The sequence below is a fragment of the Mytilus edulis genome, chromosome 6, assembly GCF_963676685.1.
Source record: "Mytilus edulis chromosome 6, xbMytEdul2.2, whole genome shotgun sequence".
Lineage (NCBI taxonomy): Eukaryota > Metazoa > Mollusca > Bivalvia > Mytilida > Mytilidae > Mytilus > Mytilus edulis.
The window spans coordinates 54,735,042-54,761,482 of record NC_092349.1 but is presented as its reverse complement, the minus strand read 5'-3'; the positions used below and the strand labels follow the sequence as shown (position 1 = coordinate 54,761,482).

The window sequence follows — 26,441 nt, the reverse complement described above, 5'->3', positions numbered from 1 at the left end:
ACAATCATTGAAAGATAAAAAACTTAATTCAAATAGTTTGGGGATGGGGGTCAAAACTGCTGCAAGTTTTGTTCAATTGACATCGATTTTATATATATCCTTCTTGGTCAATCAATTTGCCCCAATTTAAATTAAGAGGGGGTAGGGGGGGGGGGGGGGGTCAGTGAAAAAAAAATATATGAATTAAGTTTTTTTTATCCTACAATGAATTTTTAATGTCGTCCCTTAGGAGCTGCATGTTTAACTTTAATTCGTAAATCAAACTACCTTTAACACATTCGCTTACTTGTTGCGTAACGTCCATTGGCAAATATTTCATGCATGTTCAGAATGAATTCAAAGTAACAACAAATACAATGTAAGTCCCTAATAGAGGCAGTCTCAGACGAAGAGCGGGAAAGTTTTGGTTTCCACTGGAAATTAATGGTATAGTAGATAGGAACATACATTTTGCCTTGCAATAATCCACTTACAGACCCCTCAACGAGATGATGCAACGATTCTTAACGTCTAAAGAGTAAGGCTCTCTTTTTACACAAGTCTCGAATTTCAATTGACCACTGTACAAACGATTCTGCGAAATTGTACACCCCGGACAGCAATTTTTGGCCAGGGTTCAAATGACGGTCGAAGACTAACGTAAACAATACAATTTTTTTTATTCCAAATTACCCTTGACATGATAGCACGATGAACACAATGGCGGTATGTATAAATACACCAAAATTATATTACAATGTTTTTATATAATTTTATATAACAACCGACCGTGATATTTTATCCTGGGGATAATTTGTCCCAGTATTTATTTTCCAGACATGTTATTTCACAGGTCGATTTTTTCCAGAGGAGTGAAAATGTATCTGTGTTATGCGGATAGTATGTACCAGTATATAGTATTCGTTGCATATTTCACAGAACCTTGTGAAATAGAGTCCCATAAACTACTATGTAAGATACTCGCAATCAATATATACCTGATTATAATGATAAATGTTTCAAAAAGGTAGAACATTTGCATAATTTTCCAATCAAAGGGAGGTAATTATGAGTATTTTTTATTTTAAAGATATTAATACTATATTCCCGAAACTATTTCAGAGTGATACTTTTTCCTGAATCATATTTATTATATTCATTAATATAAACAGATGACTTAAAACATGATTTAATAAGACAGATAATATTTCACAGGTTAATACTACTCAGCTGTACTATATGATGTATACCCTTTTTGACCCAAAAACACGATGAGTAGATATCAAACAATGTCAACTCGCCCCACTTGCCAATCGTCCACACTATATCGCCACTTTATAAAAATATCGTCCCACTCTTGTTATCGACTTGCCCTGCCCCACTTTGAAACAGTGTAAAATCAAATTGAACAATCAGTCTGAAAACTCACTAATTAACGAAAAAGGTTAAAACCCCACTGAATAAAGGTCTGACAACTCGCCCCACTTATATAAAGATCTTGCTTCCTTCAAGTATGTCAGATTCTTATCATTTCGTATCCAGTCATCCTGGTGTAGTCGTATGTGTCGTGGCTTGATATGCTAAAGGTCTTGAGTTCGAATCCCAGCATATACACTGGATTTTTTCTACGTGAATTTTGATAGATAGTCTTTTCCGTATAATTAATTATAAGTTTTATAGTGTATTTTACATTCCCGGCAAAATGTTACAGAACAAAGGAAAGCATGCATAACAAAGAAACTCAAACTGGGGTGATCTGGTAGGGGTGATCCGGCTCAGATCACCCCTGTTAGAACAAAGGAGCTGGGATGTAACTTACCTTATTTTATATATATTGAATTATTCATGATATTATTTCACAATAATGATCTTTGAAATTACTTCTGGTTTTCTTTTATATGCTTCATTCTCCTTTTTAATAGAATGACATTTACTTGAATATTTCAGGATGTTATTTTCAATGATAATCTGAAATTATTTACCATTTTAACATATTTTTTTTAACAATTTAGCTTAAATTCGAATACACTTATTATTTCATAGTATTTGTAAGATTAAGTTTTTTTTTAATAATTTTTCAATAGTTTGACTTCCCGGATAAAATTTCATGGCAAAGGAAAAAATATCATAGGGAAATATTTTCCTTCGGGTAAAAAAATAACAACTGCTGTGACATTTTTTCCACCGGATCAAATTTCACCAAGGTATAATTTTGCTTAACATTCTAATATGACGTGCTTCTTTCGCTTTGTAAGCAACACCGTGATAAAATTCTCGATATATCTATACTTAGCGCAGACTCCAAGATGTACACAAATGGCTGTTTAAATATGCCTCCCACGTAAATCCACATGTATCGTAACCTATGTGTAAACGGTTGTGGATTTCGCTGTGTTAACAATTACAATTGAATAAAACCCTACAGAACATTTATTCTGATTCTGACGCATAACAAAAAGAATTTACACATTAGAGATAGGAAAAATGGACAATAACAAAAAAAATAAAATTCCGCGAAATTCCAGTAATGATTATGGCGCATTAACGTCATTTCAAAACATGACGTCATACGTATGAAAACGTCAAAGCTGAAGGTTTTTCTATTGCGTTTACTAAACTCGGATACAATTGCATTAAAATAAATTATTGAGGTAGGTGTTGCTTGTTTTCTGTTCTATTGCATTATTCGCACATTTACTGATTTCAGCAAGTCAACATGGCGGCTCCTTGGTTACAACATGTCAACAGTGAATTTGACGGTAGCTTACTATAAAAAATGTAAATTTAAAATTGCAAATGTTAGGTTTACTGAGAAGTAACAAAAGGAATCACATTTTTTTTCTAGCGGTTAGTTAAGAAAATTTAATCATTCATGCAGGTTTATTAAATTTGTTTTACATTTATCGAACAGTGGGTAAAATAGAACAGCCACACACACGGTATACCCATCATCGCTTCAGTTTTTTAATGATTGTATTTGTCCTATTAGAATCGAAATAATTCATGGAAGCCATAGATTTGTTGTAATTTTACACATGGCCTGGGCCGTGATATTCGTTAATTTTATCCCTCGCTAACGCTCAGGATAAAATTCGAATATCACGGCCCAGGCCATGTGTAAATTTCCAACAAATCTATGGCTTCCATGAATTATTTCTTAATTTATACTTGTTCTTTCATAACCCTTTTGTTCTTCCTTTTAAGAAACTGCTCCCCACAACAAGCACAATACTCCATTCATTATTTAATATTAATTATGTTCGTACACGCTGGATTTTCGCGTAATATTTATGAAGTACATTGAGTAATTATATTGACCCAGGTTCATTTGCAGTAATTAGCTCTCATTATGCATTGCGCCTTATTTTTTCTCGTTGGTCACGTGGCAACCTTTCAAATAAAAGTTTAAATGCAGAAATTCGGTCAGAATTGGAACGTTAAACAGATGCTTCGTGTAGAGAGTATTTAATGCTCTTTGTACGTTATTTACCATTCTAATTACTCTTTGAGGGGTCGATATATGGCATGTTCCAAGGACAAATTTCATCCCTCTCCAATTTGCAGTCACTTTCCCGTTTTCTTCGACCTTCATTCAGGACGGCCTCTGATACAAGACCCAGTTTTTGGAAGAAGCTATTCGATAAAAACTTTTCTTATATCAAAGAGCGATATTGTCTTATATCAACGAGTTGCAATGTGGGAAATTTCAGACGAATGTTTACATTTTAATGAAGGAACGAAGATTTTCTCGGTAAGTAAATTAAATGGTCTATTATTCTTCAAACAGAGTACAATTAAACACGACAACCGTCTGCCTGTAATTTTTTCATAAATTGTGTAATATAACAACAAGCAAGCTGTATTAAGGTAGATCACAAGTATATATTTTTTGAGACAGATTTTTTTTTATAATTTGCCAAAATGAAGATTTTACTATGCTCTTTTCAAAAAATTAATAAAAAGTATGGGTCACCGTGCTATTTTTCAAGCTATGAGGCCTTGAAAATTACCAAAATTTGGTTAGTTTGTTCATGAAAAAAACGTTATTGTGCATAAAAAAAATTCTATGAGATAGAATTTTGAAATAAATTGTGAGAAGAAAGGTTTCATAATATGTTTTTAGAAAATGAAAAGAAAACATGGTGTCATTGAAGTTGTTTTCTTGCTACAAGTAAAAATTAAAAAAAAATCCCTATTAGCCCAGTTTAAATTTTGTACTAAAAGAGTTATCTCCCCTTAAATGGCTCATTTAAAAAAAAATATTTAAAAAAAAAAAAAAAAAAAAAAATATGTGTTAAAATATTTTGTATTATACGATTAATTAACCAGTGTTCTTCAAATAGAAAAAAAAACAGTCTAACCATTCGATTAATTAACAAGTTTTCTTAAAATAGAAAAAAAAACAGTCTAACTATTGAATTGCAAATCTGTCTCCAAAGGAGTAGGGGCATTAAAGGTAATTTCTGGCCCATTTTAGAATCATGTTGATATTTACATATTATGTGTATCATGGTAACATGTACTGATGATGGTATATACCCCGGTTTAAAATGTGGTTGCCATGGTAACGGAGTAAAGATCAGTAAAGAGGGTATGTATGCTGTGCATTTATTGTAAAATAATATTCCATCAATTAACATGAAACTATTTATTTTGATTTGGTTGCTATGGTAACCGCAAATGTATTTTTTTTTTGCAATTTCTTCATACTACCATTTTGACTGAATTGTCACTTTAAATATTTGATATTGATGCATAAAATATGTTTTCAAATTAAACAGAAATATCATCATGACAACCAAATTCTATTTAAATATACTTAAAACAAGTTTAATATGTCTTCATCATGAACATTATAGTCATTCATTTTGTCCTATTATATCGGTGAGATGTTTTGATAACACAAGGGCTTCATTGATGTGGACACATTAAAAGTCATATATGTTTGACTAAAGGAAGATATATAACGGGTAATGCAAGAGTATGACTAAAATAATGCAATGAAATACGATGACCTATAGTTGCATAAAATGTCTTCGTCATTTGTTGAACTCTGGTGGATACCTTTCTCATTGACAACCATACCACATCCCCCTATTTTTATAAAAAAAAATCACAAAACTTATCAATCTACTTATTTCAGCCTATAAACATTTAAACCAAACTTAGCTTAGATTTAGGCAAATAACTAGACCGATATTGTACTGTGATTGTACAATCCAAGATGGCGGTATACTATGACCGGACAATTTGGACAGTGCAATGAAATAGTTTTTGAACAACATTTTAGTTATTCAATTGTTTTAATATATTTAGGTTTTGCATGTATTTAATTATTCTAGACTTTGTCGTAAATTTAGGCATATTAGTGTTTTACACGGATTATGTGTCATAATCTTGGACAAAGGTCTTAAATGCATTTACTCTATTTATTTCATTATTCATTCTATGTGACAGTTTGGACTATAATTTTCAAATACGTGTCGGACACTAATTACTCTTTTAATCTATTGTTATTTCTAATTTGTCATCTGTTAATCTTCTTAATCCTTTAATTGATTGTGCTTATATATATTGTTATTGTTTGTATGTTACATTACATTTAGTTTGGAGTTTGTTGTTCGGTCTTGCCGGACTGCTGAAATAAAAGTTTAAGGAGCGAATCTTCCTCCTTGATTTACATTTAGCTGGAACGCCATTTCACCCGGCCATATCTGGTGTTAGGACGTACGGGCAACGGATCTTTCGGATACCTTGTTCTACCTGTGAAGCTGATCCCCCAGCAAACAGAAAAATGGATACTCATAGAACCAGAAATTTTGGCCGAAACTGGAGATACCAGATGTCTGATAATGGAGCTACCTTTCAGACCAGAAATTCAACACAACATATGGACAACTGCCTATGTAAGTTTTGTGGAAAGACTGTAAACAATCAATTTCATTTTGTACAATGTATAGCAAAAACGTCATTTTGCTATAAGTGCAGAAGTTTTGGACATTATGCCAGAATGTGTAGTTTTAACAGACAACCGGACGTGAAAGTTGTCAAAGTTAAATCTAAATCAAAGTTACGCCGCGACGCAGAAAGGATGAGAATTTTCAAAGAAAATAAAGCTATGTCAATTTTTCCATGTGCCGAACTGAATACAATAGAACTCATGGATTTCTTCCCAACTTTAGACTATAACAAGGAATATATCGACAACGTTAGACTCAGGTACGACCGAGTGCATTCAGAGAGAGTCAAATTTGAAATCAAAAGTGTTCATTACGAAAAGAAATTCAAAGAGCTGAAACAAGAGCATAACAGTGTAATTCGCAATTTAGAAAAATTTCAAAAACAAGGTGCAGATGATAAAAAAGAAATAGAAAAATTACAGGAACGCAATACGGATCTTAAAGCAGTTCATTCTCGGATATACGATCAAAGATGTAAAGCCATCGACCAGCAATATCAATTACAGCGCGACAAAGAACGTATGTTGAATCGCATTACAACACTAGAAGACGAACTGGACAATATTCGGGAAAATACAAGACAAGATAACCATTCAAATCAAAACTATCGATACAGAGGACGCCACAATCACAGAAGAAACTTTCGGAACAATTTCAGATGAACATAATATTAAGACCCGGGTCGTGTCTTCAGAGGCCGCGGGAATATATGACCGGACAATTTGGACAGTGCAATGAAATAGTTTTTGAACAACATTTTAGTTATTCAATTGTTTTAATATATTTAGGTTTTGCATGTATTTAATTATTCTAGACTTTGTCGTAAATTTAGGCATATAAGTGTTTTACACGGATTATGTGTCATAATCTTGGACAAAGGTCTTAAATGCATTTACTCTATTTATTTCATTATTCATTCTATGTGACAGTTTGGACTATAATTTTCAAATACGTGTCGGACACTAATTACTCTTTTAATCTATTGTTATTTCTAATTTGTCATCTGTTAATCTTCTTAATCCTTTAATTGATTGTGCTTATATATATTGTTATTGTTTGTATGTTACATTACATTTAGTTTGGAGTTTGTTGTTCGGTCTTGCCGGACTGCTGAAATAAAAGTTTAAGGAGCGAATCTTCCTCCTTGATTTACATTTAGCTGGAACGCCATTTCACCCGGCCATAATACCATGAATCTACCTAAATACAAGACAATCGACATGTTGAATAAATGAGAAATAAACGCACGATTTATGATTTGTAGAGTGTATTATCAGTAGACATTTGCGGAAACTGTTATACATCTACGATATGGATTACAATTACACTTACAGGTACCATTTAAATCTTGGGTCGTTTCAAAGTGTAAATATAAACCGTCGGTTCAAAACAAAGACTAACTCCTGTGATGTTTTCTATAGTTGAACAACGGGATTTCTACGAAATATCTGTAAAAATGGCTTCTTGGCAGCTTGAGGTGGAATCTAGGGGTGAAAAGACAACTCGGACCAGTTTGAAACACCTGTCAGACCAGTAGCTTTTCGTGGTTTTTACGTTTTATATAATTTTTGTTTGTTTTTGTCTGGATTTGTTTTCCTCTCAGTTTCCCCTAACCTACCATCTTAGCTAGCTGTGAAAACTTGTCAGTTTGATAAATTTCATTAAGTTCTGTTACTATAAATTGTTTTATGACGGCCTAACGAGATCAATAAGAAATATAAAACAACAACTATCTTTCAATGCAATTAAAATATAAAGCATATATATAGTATATTCCTCTTTACATTTACGAGCCCGTGTTGTAATAAATGATCCTTGAAATCTTTCAAGATGGTTGAAATGCCTTATCGTGGTTTGTAAAATTATCCTTTAGTTATTTGTCAGAGGTGTCAATCATTTAATTTAAAACGTTACCGTTATAATAATTGGAAAACATATATCATGATTCGTCAAAATCAGTTGATTTTTTTTATCGTCATCGAGAAATGAACACTATGTTTCTTTGTGGAGTTTTTGTGGACTTTTATTTGTATTTTCGTCATTTTAATTTTGCCAACGGTGGGGTCTTTTCTTTTTCTTGATTTATGGGTTCTAAATGCCCCTTTTCATCGTTTTGTTTAAAAAATAAATAAAAGTAACTTGAGTTGAAATTACACCAAGCATTTTAAAGTATAGATCCCCAAGAATTTCGTTTAAATATTCTTAAAGCACCCAAGTTGTCTTTTAAAGTACGCGGATGTCTGTGAACCCAAATTTAGATTTATTGCAAGTCAAAGCACATAAGTTGTCTTTTAAAGTACACGGATGCTAGCTGTGAACCCAATTTTAGATTTATTGCAAATCAAAGCATCCAAGTTTTTTTTTTAAAGTACACGGATGTATGTGAACCCATGCAACTCAAGATTTATAGCAAGTCAAACAATTTTCTTAAACGATGATTTTTTTTATATTTCTTTAAATATAAACATGATAATTTAGTAATATGTTATCACATAAAATTATTTTACTTCATTCTTGACTTAAATGCTCTTTGCTTGTATAGATATTTGAATGGACACGAATATTAAGTGGATCCGAATCTTAATCAAACACATAACACATCATTTATAACGAGATATTTTCAAATTTCATTAGGAATACATTATAAGCTGATATTTAAAAAAAATCGCCAACGCGTTATTTACTACGTCAAAAACAGTATAAAAATACCGTTTATATTATTTGGCAAGATTTGAACGTTTTTGTTAAAACAAACATTCACTATTTAAGTCGTTTAGGAAGCATTTGTTTGTAGATACAAAAGTGTTATCGTATAAAAGACGAACGACACCTTTTTACAATATACCGCTTGATTTTTTAAAGCGATTGAAACTATTAATACGGAGAATGAATAAATTATAAGTGTATTTCACGCATTTATTTTATTTTCCTCCTTATGAAGAACACAGGTTTACCATCATGGCAGCTTTACCTGCCCTGATGCAGACTCCACCAGATAATAAAATTGAGAATGGAAATGGGGAATGTGCCAAAGAGACAACAACCCGACCATAGAAAAAAAAACCAGCAGAAGGTCACATTTAGACTCGTCGTATGATTCTTACCCTGGTAGTCCTAGCTTGACCAACGACCAATCTTGTACAATCAGGGAAATATTATAGGCAATGAGGTACACTTTTGGACTGGGAGAGATGTGTTGGTCACGTGTTTTGCAAGCAACCCCGATATTCCTTTTATAAGTGAAACTCCTGAAATGTTACTTCAAATTGAAGCGGATGTTAATGGTCTTTTACGACAGAGAACCGGTCGGGATCATATGCTTTTCCCTGGATTCACATTTGTTGTGACCATACGTTTTTGCATTTGTGTGTCGTCGATAAGACTTTACATGATGAAAATATTTTTTTTAATTTTACTATGTATCTTAATTGGGATTTTTTTTAAATTTGAGAGGACCCCTTACTTTCGTCAACTGTGATCGTAAGTCTAAGTGTAATCATAGGTATATACCTAGTTTCTGCAAATGTCTACTTAACATCATGTTACAAAATTAGTGGAATGCAAATTTGATGATTTCAATTGTTATCTTGAACAAAACCACCTATAATTCCATAATTCTGCTATATTTTATAATATCAAAGGGATATTTGTCTAATATCACAGCGATTATTTTTTAATATAAAAAAATAATGAATGCTATATTTTCCTAATATAATTGCAATAGTTTTATCATATAAAATAAATACAACCAGTCACATTGTATGTTAAGAAAACCGGAAACTTAATTCTCAAGTTTAATAACAAAGCAAAATATTTTTAGTTTTATGGTCAATTTATAAAACTAGTAAAATTTCACACCCGTAACAGAATAAACGCTTTTTACTAATTATTTCAAAAAGTGTTGTTTTACTCTATCGTTAGTGATAAAAAGACAGGTGCGCATGCTCGGGCAAGACAGCTGTTTTCTCTGACGGCTCCTGAAAAATTTGAAGATTTCATGATCTACAACCATTGTAGAGAATATTTATATACATTTGTATATTTACAGGGTGTAAGACACATCACTACACACATTTAAACAAAATTTCGATCTTTATTTCACAAATTTGATTTCAAAATTTTGACAACTGGCGGGAACGTACCTCTTTGTTTGACAATCCAACTTCCGGTTTATCTCTATGTAAACAATCTAGCGGGATAAATCAATTCACCAAATGACCACATGAGCAGAAAATTAGAAAAATACATTGCAGACCAGCCACAATTTCCTCCTGGCTTCCAACACAAAACTGCAATCTTAGTCTCAGACAGCAAAGGCTATACCCTACGGAACAATTGCTTGCAAAAAGAATTTCCACTAGAAACTTGGTGTAAATCGGGGGCAACAACCGAAGTACTTGTTAACCTGATAAAAACTAGAATTGCAAAAGCCATCAAGCGACACCACCACATCATTATTTACCTCTGGTCCGGGACCTGTGATCTCACCACAAAGGAAGGAAAATATATAAAATTGAAATTTCATAACAACAGAGCAATCAAAATTATAGAAGATCAATACAAAAGAGCTATAAGTATTATTGACAGTTATCAACATGCTGAAATAAAATTTATCGATTGCCCACTTATTTCTATATCAAACTGGAACAAGAGTAAAGGACATAAAAGACCAGAAACATACAAAGTTGAGGATTTCCTAGCGACAAAACAAATACAGGAACTAAATGGTAAAATATATGAACTCAACAGAAGACTCAACAAAACATCAGTCAAAATAAGCAAATACTTTTTCAGAGGGCGCAAGAGAAGGAAAGGACAAACACGTAAATCAGTCAACCTGTCGATCAACAACAAGGACGGCATACATCCTGGACGTCTACTGAGTCTAGCGATTACTAAAAACATCTTGCTGGACACTTACACCGAATGCTTCAGTATTGACCAAGAATCTGAATTTATTCAAATCCGAGTTGAACAAGAGGAATTGAACTCCTTATTCTAATCAACATCTTCAAGCTACCAAGAAAAAAAACTGGGTGCCAAAAGTGAACAGACAAGACGAGTAGTAAAATTCTAGGTGAGTTAATCTTATCAGGTTTTGATACTTACCTCTTGTATAGGATCACCACACAAAACACTCAACCAATGTTTTCTCTTCCAGAACTGGACTCTTGAAGTGATTGAAAAGAACACAAAGACTCAGATTGAAAATAACACAAAGACTCAGATTGGAACACCCATAATATTGTAAGTACCGTTAGTATAAGATACATTATCATCAACCGAAATGTTTTATTATACTGTATTTATGCTTACACTTACTCTTTGGACAAGACAAGCTTTTACTGTTCACCAAGTAATACTTACCCCACAACATAAATACAAACCAACACATCAGGACTGCATCTACAAAAATAATGCTCTAGAAGGGGTAAACATATACCTATCTGAACACCATCTAAGCCCAGTAACAACATCTGTACAAACTTACTACTGGATAAAAAGCTGTAAAAAACATATTCAATTGACTCAACAAAAATTCAAAACTGTCCGAGAGAGGAGTACACAAAGACTAATCTTACTCTTACTGAGTGGCATAGAGACAAACCCAGGACCAAGACGACCAAGATTCCCTTGCACGATATGCCAAAAAGCATGTAAAATAGAATCCATAGCTTGTGACGACTGCGATAAGTGGACACATAGAAACTGCATTGGTATGTCAACATCAGAATACAGCAACCTAGGCAAAAGTGAAGACACATGGACTTGCCCATCTTGCTGCAAACCAAACAATTCTTCAACCAAAATATATTTTATACCAAATGGAGATGACAGCAAGCACTCAATACAAAATATATCGACCAATCCATTAATGATGGACAGTATATCAGAAGCATCAATACCATCAACATCAGATTCCAGCATTAATTCACCATCATTTAACACAACATCTTTCAGCACTGATATACCAATCATGACATCATCACCAAAACCAACTAAAACCAAACCAGTCACTAAAAAACAGTTAAGAATATTGAACATCAATTTTCAAAGTCTCAGAAAAAAGGAAAACTACTCGAAGCAGTCATTGAGTCAACTGAGCCAGATGTAATAATAGGCACGGAAACCTGGCTTGATCCAAACATCAAATCAAGCGAGATTTTACCAGACTACTTCCATTATGACACGGAACGCCGAGATTGCCCAAAGGACCCCCATGGAGGGGTATTGATAGCAGCTAAACAAACATTACAGCTGGGTAACATCATAAAAAGCACAGAAATAGAACTACTAACTGGCACTATTAACTTAGAAGGAAAAAAGAAAATGCTTATAGGCGCTTTTTATCGACCACCTGATAAAACAGATGACACATACTTGAATAAAATGAAAGACGAAATAAATAACATCAGAGCAAAACATCAAAAAGACATATTCCTTATTGGTGGCGATTTCAACTTACCCGATATCAACTGGGCAGAACAAACTATAGACCTTAGACAGTATCCCACCAGAACCAACCAGGCATTCTTGGAACTTGTAGCTGACAACGGGCTAGAACAAATTGTGGACTTTCCAACACGAAAAGAGAATACCTTAGATTTATTGCTTACATCTCATCCTTCATTTAAATTAAGATGCAAACCATTACCATCAATAGGAAACAGCGACCATGACATCGTCCTCCTAGATATGGCTTGTAAACCACTTAAACCTAAACCAGTCAGAAGAAAAATATTTCTATGGAAAAAAGCTGAAATACATAATATAAAGGAAGATCTACAAAACTTTATAACTACCTTCAAAAACATCAAAGATAGAAGCGTTGAGTCTTTATGGCAGGCATTTAAAACAACTGTACAAACCACCATAGAGAAAAGAGTACCAACGAAAATGACCCTTGGAAGAAACACTCATCCATGGATCAATACAACCATTAGACGCAAAATAAACCTAAAGCAGAAAGCACACAAGAAGGCGAGAAAAAATAAAAAGAAAAGAGACAAGGACAGGTATAAAAGACTACAACAAGAAGTGCAGTGGGAGGTCCGACAAGCCAACAAGAAGTATATGGAAGAGGTCAGTTCCGACTATAGAGATAATGCAAAGAAATTCTGTCTGGTCTTATATCAAGAGCAAAGGTCAGGAGTGGACAGGAGTGGCACCGCTAAAAAACAAAATGGGATTTCTGCAAAGTGACAACAAGAGTAAAGCTGACATTTTAAACGACCAATTCCAGTCAGTATTTACCAAAGAAAACCTAAATAACTTTCCGGATAAAGGAAAAAGTCCATACTCCACCATGAAGGACATAAAAATTAGTACCAACGGAGTCCACAAATTATTAAAAAACCTGAAACCGCATAAAGCTACTGGTCCCGATTCAATACCAGCCTTTATACTGAAAGCAGCAGCAGAACAACTTGCTCCTATACTCACAGACCTATATCAAACATCATTGAACACTGGTGAAGTCCCGCAAGATTGGAGAGATGCCAATGTAGTTCCACTTTTTAAAAAAGACGAAAGGCACCTAGCGTCTAACTACAGACCAGTATCTCTAACTTCCATCACATGTAAGGTCTTAGAACATATTGTACATAGCAACATCATGGACCACTTTGACAAAAATAAAATACTAACTGATGCACAACACGGATTCCGCAAAAGACGATCATGCGAATCCCAACTAATTATAACCATCAACGACATTGCATCGAAATTAAAAAGTAGCGGCCAAGTAGACATCATCCTGCTTGACTTTGCAAAAGCATTTGACAAGGTACCACATCACCGCCTCCTACACAAGTTGGAATACTACGGCGTCAACCCCAAAACCAATAAATGGATTCGCTCTTTCCTACATAACAGAAAGCAGAGCGTGATATTAGAGGGTGCCGTCTCTTCACAAGTACCAGTACTCTCTGGTGTACCCCAAGGCACAGTCCTTGGTCCATTACTGTTCCTGGCCTACATTAATGACATGCCAGAAACAGCATCTACATCAGAGACCAAATTGTTCGCGGATGACAGCCTTCTCTTTCGTACCATCACCAACCAAGCTGACAGTGAACTTCTCCAAAAGGACTTAACAGCATTGGAAGACTGGGAAAACAAATGGCAGATGAGTTTTAATGCCAAAAAATGCCTTGTCATTAGAATATCCCCCAAAAATAGACCAGTGATACAAACATCGTACCATCTTCACGGTCATACTCTAGACACAGAGGAAGCAAGTAAATATCTTGGAGTAACCATCAGTAACAACCTAACATGGGATAAACACATAGACAATACAGTAGGCAAAGGAAACAGAACTTTGGGGTTTATACGTAGAAACCTCAAAGGCTGTACAAAACCGGTAAAGGCAGCTGCATATGTGTCCATGGTAAGACCTGCAGTGGAATATGCAAGCACAGTATGGGACCCAACCGCTCAAAATAAAATCAAGGCAATTGAACAGGTTCAGAAAAGAGCTGCACGATTTGTGAATAACAACTACACAGACCGAACACCTGGCTGTGTCACAAAGACTCACAAATATGGTTAAAAATCTAAAGTGGGAAAGCCTCGAAAAACGGAGGAAAACAAATAGATTGTGCATGCTATTCAAGATCCAGCATGAACTTATAGATATAGACCGTCACCAATATTTGACGCCGAATGATAACCGGACCAGAGGTAAAAACCGCTTCTTCCAAGAAAGAACAAGTACAGACACCTACGGCCAATCTTTCTTCCCGAGGACAATCAGGGACTGGAACAACCTACCAACAACAGTTACAGCGACCAACACCGTTGAGGGATTCAGAGCTGCCCTGAAGGCATGCTCTGAAAGGAAGTAGGAAAACCAGTTGTAAATAATTTTAATTGTATATTTTTCTGCGAACGTTTTAAATGTAATTTGTAAATAGCCAAGAGAAATCTTTCTGTGTTGCCCGACACTGCGTACAGTTTTTCGCGCGGAACCATTAACATTCAGCAATGAATCCGGTTCCTTACCTGGAAGAAGAAGAAGAAGAACTGTTAGCAAGCTTTTATTTCGATCATATGGTTATACTGAGTAATTTTATTTTCAGTGCTGATGCTATGGCGGAATTCAAATGTGGGTACTGTGTATATTCTACCGAACTATTTGAATCTATGATAGTTAGTTATCAAAGGTACCAGGATTATAATTTAGTACGCCAGACGCGCGTTTCGTCTACATAAGACTCATCAGTGACGCTCATATCAAAATATTTATAAAGCCAAACAAGTACAAAGGTCATGCTGTTAATATTCACAAAGACCAGGAAATATCATATCTTAAAAGAAAAAAAAACATTCAAAAACACAATAACGCCTGCAAATGAATACTTAAATGGAAAATTAATAATTCCAAACAAAGACAAACGTACAGTTTCTATTGTACCGAACTTAGAAGATATCGACTGTAATCCTAATAAAAACTTTAAAAAAAAAAGTAATGAAAATAAAATTGAGCAGCCTCAGACCATAGATACAACCAAGTCAGATCCAGGAATGAAAAATGTTGTCAAACAGAAGATGCATTTATAATAAACACTGAAGAACTTGTAGACAGGGAAAAAGCAGTTTTTTTTTTACATCAAAGACTTTTTTCCCGTTGGCATTTCGATATCTATATGACAATTACCAGCTTGACGCTTGGACGCTTCTTTTCAGATGCCTCGCCAACAAACGTCTTCCTTTAAACAACATATCATATAAAATTGAGAATGGAAATGGGGAATGTGTCAAAGAGACAACAACCCGACCAAATAAAAAACAAAAAACAACAGCAGAAGGTCACCAACAGGTCTTCAATGTAGCGAGAAATTCCCGCACCCGGAGGCGTCCTTCAGCTGGCCCCTAAACAAATATATACTAGTCCAGTGATAATGAACGCCATACTAATTTCCAAATTGTACACAAGAAACTAAAATTAAAATAATACAAGACTAACAAAGGCCAGAGGCTCCTGACTTGGGATAGGCGCAAAAATGCGGCGGGGTTAAACATGTTTGTGAGATCTCAACCCTCCCCCTATACCTCTAACCAATGTAGAAAAGTAAACGCATAACAATACGCACATTAAAATTCAGTTCAAGAGAAGTCATATAACCTATTTCTCGATGTTGTTACCGGGTTCACTACTGAAAATGCATGTGCAATGCGATACAATGAAGTAGTTAGACGGTTTTGGAGGACTTGAAAGCAGTTATTTAAGGAATTTTTTTTAAGATTCATGTCACGATTGAAAAGTAAAGGTGAGATTTTATCGAATCAAATTAAACGAGAACACTATGATACATCTTTGGCACAAGTTAATTACATTGTTCCCAGTAACGAAAGTCTTGATTCTGTCGATTTTAATATAAAAGAGTGTTCTAAACAACCAGGTATTATGTTACCGCTTATACAAACAATAGCCAAGAAACGAAAACACACTAATAATCCAGGTTTAATCCACCATTTTCTACATTTGAAAAAGCCTGTACCAAGTCAGGAATATGACAGTTCTTGTCCATTCGTTTTTTATGCGTTTTGTTATTTGATTTTTCCATGTGATTATGGACTTTCCAAATTGATTTTCCTCTATTTTCAGTATTTTTGTGATCTTACTTTTTGTTTTGGCTTTGAAAACTCGCCATCGTTTTCTGCTCGAAAAGGACGACTTAGTAATGAATTAACTGATTTGACATCTATTCGGACTTTGCTAAAAGACAATGTTTTAAATGACGGTAGCCCAAATGTGTTGTTGAAGGCTTGAACAATGTGGTATTTAGCATGAGTCGTAGACAGAAAGACCTACGACAACTCAAAAAGAAACGGCAGTATGCTTTAGAAAAGGTAAAAAATGGAAGGATTCTAAGATGGCGTTTGTACTTCGCAGCGTCCAAACATCACTCTACGAGATGGACACAACTCTCACCCTCATACAAACGTCTACGACACGAATATTACAGATTGGTGCAGTATGTAATGAAAAAGCATGAAAGAAACTTTTGTTGTAATGTTATCCGACCTAGAAAGAGTCTTCAAACCTGAAGTTCCTCATTCTTGTCCAGATGCATATGGGTTTACCGGATATAGTTTTACTACTCAGCAAGCATCAAATATATTATGGACAGTTAAAAAGGCATGTCGCCAATATGGGTTGAATATAGTAGCACAGTGCTTTGACGGAGCGTTTGCAAAATTGGCAAGTAGAGGAGAAAATTGAGAACCATTAACAATGTTACAACTTTCCAAAGACGTATGGTCATCTGCTTGTGCCACAAAGAAACTAAGTATTGTCAAGGAAATTGCTCAGACAGGAATTTTACAGGGTCTTCATACATTTGAAGATGTGATTTCAGCTGTTGATGTTACTTTTTCACTTGAAGGGGGAAATTGTTTTGATGGACCATTGGTTGTTGGAAGACAAAAGGGTGTTCCACGTGTTTTTGAAACGCCCACTCACTGGAGAAAACTTCGTCATCCATCTCAGAACAAAATACGAGAATTGCTTCATAATGATGACTTACCAGACACAGTGATGGCAGCAGTTTTACAAACAGTAGACGCAACCCTAAGAGACATCACTTCAGATAAACAGTGATACTTTTTCGTGTGTGAACATCGAAAATGACCCCGATGAAGACGTTGGTGAAGACGTCGTTAATGACGATCCGATGGAAGCGAACGCAGGAAAACAAAAGTTGATTTCCTTCACATATTTAAGCCGTTGAATGAAAAATTTAAAGAGCAAGGAACACGATTCGTATCAAAAATGAAAAAAAGCTGAATTGATCCATGCATTTACAATAACCTTTGGTGATGGATCTATTATTACAGAAAAACAAATCATCAAACAGCCAAAGAAACTAAAATACATCGCCAAAGCATATATACAGACGTTGCGCACGATATTGGTGTCACTTTTAAAAAATGATGAAGAGGGCTAGTTTTTCTCTTTTACACTCTTTTTTTACAAAATAAATATCAATGTTCTGCATATCATTCGAAAGATAATTTATCACAGAAGAATAATGAATAGTTTATTTTCGCTTTTTTTAATATATAAAGATGAACTGTGTTAATTCCGATGCCGTAAACGTCATTTTACGGGTGTCCCACTGTTACAATTATGGTTGGTGCGGGTCTTTGAAATCAATTTGCGGTTTTAAAAGTTCGCGAAATGGTTTAAAATTTCGCAAGAGCTGTGTACGTCATCAAAGAAATGTGAGGTCATTGCTGTTTTTCAAGATGGGTGAAAGTAGAAAGACAGAAAGATTGAATCAAATCAGAGATAAAATGTCCCATACAGATGGTCAACACCCGTAAAATTTTTTCAACTTTAGCTATTACTTGATAAAAGACACGTAAGTAGCATTTAATCATATCAGAAAAATTGAACATGTCCTAAAGAAGCTTTCTGAAGTCATCAATATCTATCTACTGTCTTACTTAAAAAAAATCGTCAGTTTTCCCTTGTCCAATAAAATGTCCCCGCTGGCAAAATATGGCATTTACATATCAAAAGCCTGTTTATCAAATGAAATTTGACCAGATCTGCAATAGATAAAGGCAACAGTAGTATACCGCTGTTCAAAACTCATAAATCCATGGACAAAAAACAAAATCGGGGTAACAAACTAAAACCGAGGGAAACGCATTAAATATAAGAGAACAACGACATAACACCGAAACGTAACACACACAGAAACGGACCAAGCATCAGACAAAACACCACGAGAATAACAAATATAACATGAAAACCAAATACATGAATTTGGGATAGACAAGTACCGTGCCACGTCTTATCTCAATTTCTCAAAAATAAGAGAAAACACAAACGACTCAACGTTAAAATGCAACACACACAGAAACGAACAATAATATAACAATGGCCAACTTCCTGACTTGGTACAGGACACTTTTAAAGGGGAATAAAAGTGGTGGGTTGAACCTGGTTTTGTGGCATGCCAAACCTCGCACTTTAATGGCAAAGTTAAATATAACATTGAAATGACAACATAATATTACAGGACTACAATACAAATTAATAGAACATATTAGACAAAGAAAAACATGATTAATAGATAACAAAAAGCATCAGGTTTAAAATTCAATACGCCAAAAACGCGCCTTGTCCACACAAGACTTACAAGTGACGCCCAGATATAAAAGATCGAAAGTAAAAAAAAGTACAAAGTTGTACAACACTGAAGATCAAAAGTTGAAAAGGTTTCGCCAAATACGGCATTGTTTTTATGCCCGGGATAAGAACATTCTTATTATATAGAACAATTCATGCTATTGCAAACAGTAAATTTTATCAAATGAATATGAAAGAGATATACATAAAGAAACTGAAGTATTAACTAATTACAGAAAACTAAACCCGAATACATAACGCCCAGATATAAAAGATCGAAAGTGAAAAAGGTACAGAGTTGTACAGCACTGAAGATAAAAAGTTGAAAAGGTTTTGCCAAATACGGCATTGTTTTTATGCCCGGGATAAGAACAATAGGTAACACCTTTTAACTGATAGAAATGAAAAATACATTTAATTTCCTCTGTAGAAACATAAAATTTATGTTCATTAAAGCTTCATATCGAAAATACGAAAAGAAACAAAATGTCCAATGAGATGTCCCCACAACTGAAATTGACGTCGCCGTTGTCATTAAACGTTTTGAGCTGAAATATGATATGCAAATACTTTATAATTTGATGTATTTGGCATGAAATTCATTTTCTGAAATGGGTTGAAGAATATTTAATCAAGTCCTTGGTCTGTTTGTATGCATGATAATATTTTTAAAATATGCTTATAGTATAAAGGCGATGCGATCAGCTGCCAATACTGGATAAATGTCAGGCTCCAGGAAATTATTATCATATTCTTACGGGCAAATTAGAGAGCCGCTTATTTAATTTAAATTGATTGCTTATTTCCGTGTAATGGTACAACTTTATAAATATGCATGCACTCCTACTCTCAGTAGAACAACTAATTTCACAATATTGCACACATGTAAACTCGTATTACCATTGGTGCCCTTCGGCTGCTGTCTGCTCTATGTCGAGTGTTTCTTTGAAAACATTTCCCATTTCCATTCTCAGTGTTATCGTAGAAATGGATAGATATACAGGTTAAAAGAAACATTTTTTTTTGTAACCGAACTGATTATATGTATCTGCATGCGTAACAGGATTACATTCAGTTCACATATGAATAAAAGGAGTCATGGAGAACAACTGCAATGAGACAGAAACCCACAAACAAAACCACCACAATATATCGAAAATTGACATACAAGTTTTCAAGTATAATTTACTCTGCTAAGGCCTATACTTTCTAGTAAATTCACCAAACAACTATTCTTTTACACTATTCTTCCGTTTTGTCGGATGACATTACTAGTATGTGGACATTTTTATACTTTGTGTATTAAAAATTGCATTGAAAATATTGCTTCAGAAAATTTACAAACTTAAAATACTACAATTAAACTACATGTACAATGATGTAAGTATAATTGACATTTCATTTTTTCCCTTTTGAACAGTCAAACACAAAATGTCTGCCAAAAAGAAACTGGAATTTAACAGAAAACAGAAACTCTTAAAACGTCGACAACAAAAACTGACATCATACTACAAAAACAGAAGTAAAACAAATACTGAGTATACGTACACAAATATCAAAGAAGCAACAAAAAAGAGAGAATACAGGGCAAAAAAGGCCGAAAAAAAAGGAAAGGAAAACATAAGAAAGAGAAATTACAGACAAACTATGAATGGAAAACACATAACTCAAAATACTTTAGAGGACAGGGATAATTTTAAAAATGTGTTTAATAACAGGACTACTAAACACCGAGCGATTAAGAGATTGAAAAACGCAATACCAAAAACACCAAAAAGAAGATCGGCTACTCTTGCTGCTTACCTTCAGCAAACAAAATCACCAGCAGTAGAGATCCTTAGACAGGCGGAAGTTGAAAGCTGCAAAACTAAAAGATCAAAGGACTCCGTCATATCAATGAACATTCTTGTAGCATCCATTAGTGGTGAACAGATTACAAAGACAAGGTGTCGCAAAAATTTAGCCAAAAAATTAGGACTACCAGTAAGACGACTGAGTAGGGGGAACCGAAACAGGACAACTATCCTCAAATCAGAAAAATCATGCTGGACTTACGTATGCAGAAAGACCCGCAAAGACGCATTATCTGAAGAAACTAAGAGACTGGCATACAATTTTTGGATGAAACCCGTCATATCTCGTCCTACAGGAAACAAGGCAGATGTAAAAAGAGAAAGGATTGGGCCCAAATCATATTCTTGTCACCAAGTATACCTACTTGAAAAAACACAAACCGAGGTATACATTGATTTCACAGCACAATATCCATGTATAAAATTGTTCCAGAGATCGTTCGAAAATTGCAAACCGTATTTTATACGTCAAGTTCGTCCGAAAGATAGACAAACCTGTTGCTGCAGGTACCATGTAGAGATCAAAAGCGTATTCAAATGTTGCATGAATTTTCGAGAAAAAAATGTTGAACGATAATGATGCATATGACGAAAATAATGTTAAAGTTTATGATTACATAAGCGACATTGTAGATGTCACATTATGTAACAAAGAGGATCATGTCCACAAAATAGCTTGCCTTAAAAGAGATTGTGGAGAATGTGGTGTTAACAAACTAGAACTACTGACAGAGGAAACTGATGATTTAAATACTGCACAACTAGTAAAATGGGAGAAATTCGAAAAGGTTGGCATTAAAGTTAAAGGCAATAAAACAATTAAAAAGTTGGTCTTGGTGAAGAAAGAAACCAAAGCTGTAGAACTATTTTCACATTTCTTACAACTTTTAAAATCATTTCCATTACATCAGCATAGAGCTACGTGGCAAAACAAATAACAATTCCTAACATTACTAACTGATCTTCCACAAAAACATTGCATCTGCGTACATGATTTTTCAGAAAATTACCGCTGTACAGAGTTGAAAGAACTTCAAAGCTCTTATTTTCAAAAGACGGAAGTGTCTATACATGTAACAATAATACATCGCCACGCTGTACTTGAATATGACGGGGTTGAGAGTACAACAGAGTTTCCTGAAATAATAACTGATCATTTTTTTGTGATAAGTAGAGACCAGCAGCATGATCAGCATTATGTTCATGAAGTTCGAAAGAAAATTACAGAGTACTTAAATTCCATCTCTTATCCGGTCCATACAATGCACGAATTTACAGACGGATGTGCAGCACAGTACAAAAGTCGCCACTGCTTTGGTGATATTAGCCAGACTTGTAAGGATTTTGGATACAGTAATTTTACCAGAAATTTTTTTGAAACCGCACATGCAAAAGGTAATATTTTTTTGAGGGAAATTTCTAACTTTTTAAGGTGTTTCCCAACACTTCGACTAAAAGTAAATTTTGCTCGTTTAATTCTCAGAAAATTTTGACAAAACATTCACCTCCTCGTTCTTTTAACGGTGATATAAAATAGCAATAGAATCTTCCGTGAGATACGTGGTTGCACGCAATAGAAAAATAAAAACACTGATAGGACACATCATTATTCATAGTTAAAAATGAATAAACCGAAGATAAAAAAATAAATCGTGATTATCGAAAATCAGGCAAATATACTACTAGAAGATTTTTGTTTGTATAATTTAAAAAAAAAAACACACCAATACATTATTAAAAAAAGAAGACATATGGATTAGAAGGTGGATAACCACACTCAAAAAATACACCACATTCGACTTCGTCTCGGTTGACATACTTCTTTTCGTGTTGTAACAGAAAATTGTATGCATGTTTATACGAGTCAAAATCACATTTCTTTACCATCTTCAAACATTGACAGTCTTGTAAATAGCAACTGTAGATAACAAAAAACAACAAAAAAAACACCAACTCCCGGTATAATAATATTTAACAATGTTCCTTATCATTTCAGGTCCCCAGGATGCTGCCGGTGAACTTCTAAAACGACAGGCAGATATAGCCGTCTTACGCGGACGAGCGACAATACAAAATGCATTTGATCTATTATAGTATATAATTTTGCCGTAATGAATATGACACAAACCAAATCCGTTTGTAAAAGAAGACTATTTAGATTTGTGGAAACAATCCCAAGGGACAAAAGCATATCTTACAAACCTGTATCAAACATAAGATTAGTACACCAAGTTGTTGTTAGGGATAACCGTGATGAAATCTTAATCAGGGAACTATCGTGTTTTTCTTGTGACAAATGTGCCAGTCATATTTATGAAGAATTTGAAAACTTTTCAAACACAGGGTGTTTTAGGAACGTAAAAATGAATTATGAAACCCCGACAGCACTTGATAGCGATGAAGACACGGACCCCGAAATTGAGAGAGAAGAATTATATGAACTTGTCTCTTCCGGACAAGTCATTGCCGTCTACACAGATGACCCAAACAGTGATTACTACCTAATAAAAGTTATGGATTAAAGTTATGGATTGTCCTCATGTTCTTGGTGTCGACACAACAGATTCGTGGGGCTCCATATTGCCAACTGGGACAAATGTTGTCAGTGGATTATATTATGATAATAAAACATCATCACCACTATCTTATAAACTTGTATCGAAAAAAAAGGCAATTGTTCCAACAGAATCAATTGTTTATATATGTTCCGAAATTGATGCATCAAGAAATATTCAATTACATGAGGACATTCATCTCAGCATTTTACAATGTCTAAATGAATTAAAATAGTCACATATATAATTAAGGTGTTATATTCTATTTTAGTTTTTCATATCATATTGTTTATTTGTTACATGTAGCATTACTCGTTTTATAAATCAAAGTAACGTCGTCAACTTCATGCAATATTGACGTTTTACGTGTAACGTTAAGTGACACCAGTATTGTGCGTAACGTCAGTCAAAACTACCAAAGCAATTTTTTAATGCATCACTACCATGTTATAGATACCCAACTGAGCTACATAAATGGAATAATAGTTCTGCGTTTAGTTTAGAATGTAAAGTCGCGGGAAAATAGTGTCCGTCATTCTGGTACGTGTTTAGGAAGTCATCTTATATTCTTGAATTTCTTGATCCTGAGCATTTACTCACAAATATGCGAACTAAGATTTGCTCAAGTGGTATTCCTCAAGCCGGGATAAAAGCTGCTGCTTGGGTCGAAGTAGCCAAAAACGGAAAAGAAAATGGATCAAATTTGAGTCTCGCGTTGGTTCAAGACCTTTTGGATAAGCAAAACGTAGGCTATTCACTTTTAAAACATTTAGTGTTAAAGTATAAATGGCGATGAAAGATGCAGGATATTTAGTTGAAGCAGATTTCTGTCGGATTTTTAGAAACTGGTACAGAACAGAGAATGAAGCAGGCATATCTTGCACTCAGAGACATGAGTTCGAACAGGAATTAAAACATTGGTTGTTGAATGGTGTCCGATTTGATGTTTTCCCACTTGAAGGCAGATATGTAAAAGATATACCAGTTATTTTATTTGAAGGACTGCTGCTACATATAGATTGTCGTTCTCAGCTATATACGTTAACTGGTGAGTCATACAACACAAGAAACATTAGAACACTTGATGTAGAAAATCTGTTTGGGGCTTTTCAGGACTGGGACTGTAAAATCACAGGCGTATTGAGGACAGAAGAGGTCCCACAAGCGATGTTTAGTGCATGCGATCTGTAAAATACCCGTTTAAACGAATTCAGGTAATTGTGTCTTTTATACAAAATATATGAATAAGGTACTATTAAATACAAAGCAGTTTATAAATCAATACTTTGAATCATCATAAAGTTGTGATGTTAAAAGAGTACAATGATTTCAACTGACTTTTAATGTAGATTAACAAAAAATGGTTATTATCGACTTACTGTCATATTGAAATTGAAAACATTACATAATATGAAATGATACAAAGTTTCACGAAACTGTACCCTTATTAAAATTTCACGGGTTTTTACATACACACGTCATCGGCGAGGGTTTATCCAATTTCTCCAATGCTCCAGTCGAACAATGATGACATCGAAACTTGCAGACTGCAATCAGAAGAGGATATTCGTCGACTTCTAAATATATCTATGAGGTATTCATAAAATTTTTAGCGAATTTTTATGGCTGTTTTCTGCTCTATGGTCGGATTGTTGTCGCTTTGACACATTCCCCATTTCCTTTCTCAATTTTATGTATAAACGTACAGTACGTTGGTCAAAGCATGAACATTTACAATACAACATATGGGAATATTGTTATTCTCTGACAAGAGAGGAACGAAATATACACACACATAAGAACAACCTAAAACACAAGTACTATATAAGACAATATATACGTTCTGTGTATTTCAAACTAATTTATAAAAAAAATGGAAAAAAAGACACCAGCTGCGTTATAATGTAAAAAAAGGCATTTGATTTTGTAGTCATTTTATTGGTTCCATTGTCGTCTCTTCTTCTTCCAGAGATCATTTATTTCATATGCCTGAAAGGAAAACAACAAATCCAAAAAGAAAACAAGGAACAATCACCAGCTTGAACGAACCTGACAGAGGAAGTAAAGGCATCCGTGCAGATAGATATAAGGTCGACGAATCGAAAATATTACCTCATGTTTTCTGGTATTCTTTTAGACGACAACTTGACTTGATAAAGCAGAAAAAAAAATGAAACAACAATAACAAAACCGAATATTATTTTATTACAGTGATAACAAGTTTTATCTTATTTATGTGTCTTAATATGTCTGTAATAGCTTGCAGCCCTATTGTAAGTCTGCCCACATACTTCACAACGATACAGGTTATCACTGTGCTTCCCAGTATTGTGATTGCGAAGAGCAACTTGACATGAAAACTGCATGTTACACTCAACACACTTTGCCTCCTTCTTTTCGTGACATTTTGTTTCATGTGTCCTCAGCAAATGTTTGTAGAAGAAAGATTTTCTGCATTGAGAAAGGCTTGTAATTCTGATGTATGTTAACGTGTGCATTAAAGTGTTGTTTACTAATAAACGTTTTGTCACAGTAAGGACATTTGTGTTCAAAATTACCTAACACTTTTTTCATGTGATATGCCAGACCTGCTCTACTCCGAAACTTCTTTGAGCAATGACTACAAATCAAACCATCGCCGTGTTTGATTTTCTGGTGACCTCGTAGTAGAGATTCGCACTGGAATTTTGAAGGGCATGAATCACATAACAAACAATCCCAAGTGTGAGATCTATTATGCCTATGCATGCTACTGGGCCATCTTGAGGTAATCGCACACTAATTGCCTTTGTATTCTTTGGTTGGTTTTTTTTTCCGCGTTCGGGTTCATTCTCATCCTCTTTTGTTGTGGAGCCGACAGCACCTTCAACTTCCATTGACTGTAAATAAAATAAAATCATTAAAAGCTTTGCGTATGGAGGAACTATATTGTTTTGATGCTTTTTAA

General features: G+C 34.4%; 1 pseudogene; it reads left to right on the top strand.

Annotated features, from left to right (window-relative positions):
- The first annotated feature begins 17,456 nt into the window (after positions 1-17,456).
- On the top strand, positions 17,457-24,716 carry LOC139527902 (uncharacterized; annotated as a pseudogene).
- The last annotated feature ends 1,725 nt before the right edge of the window (positions 24,717-26,441 follow it).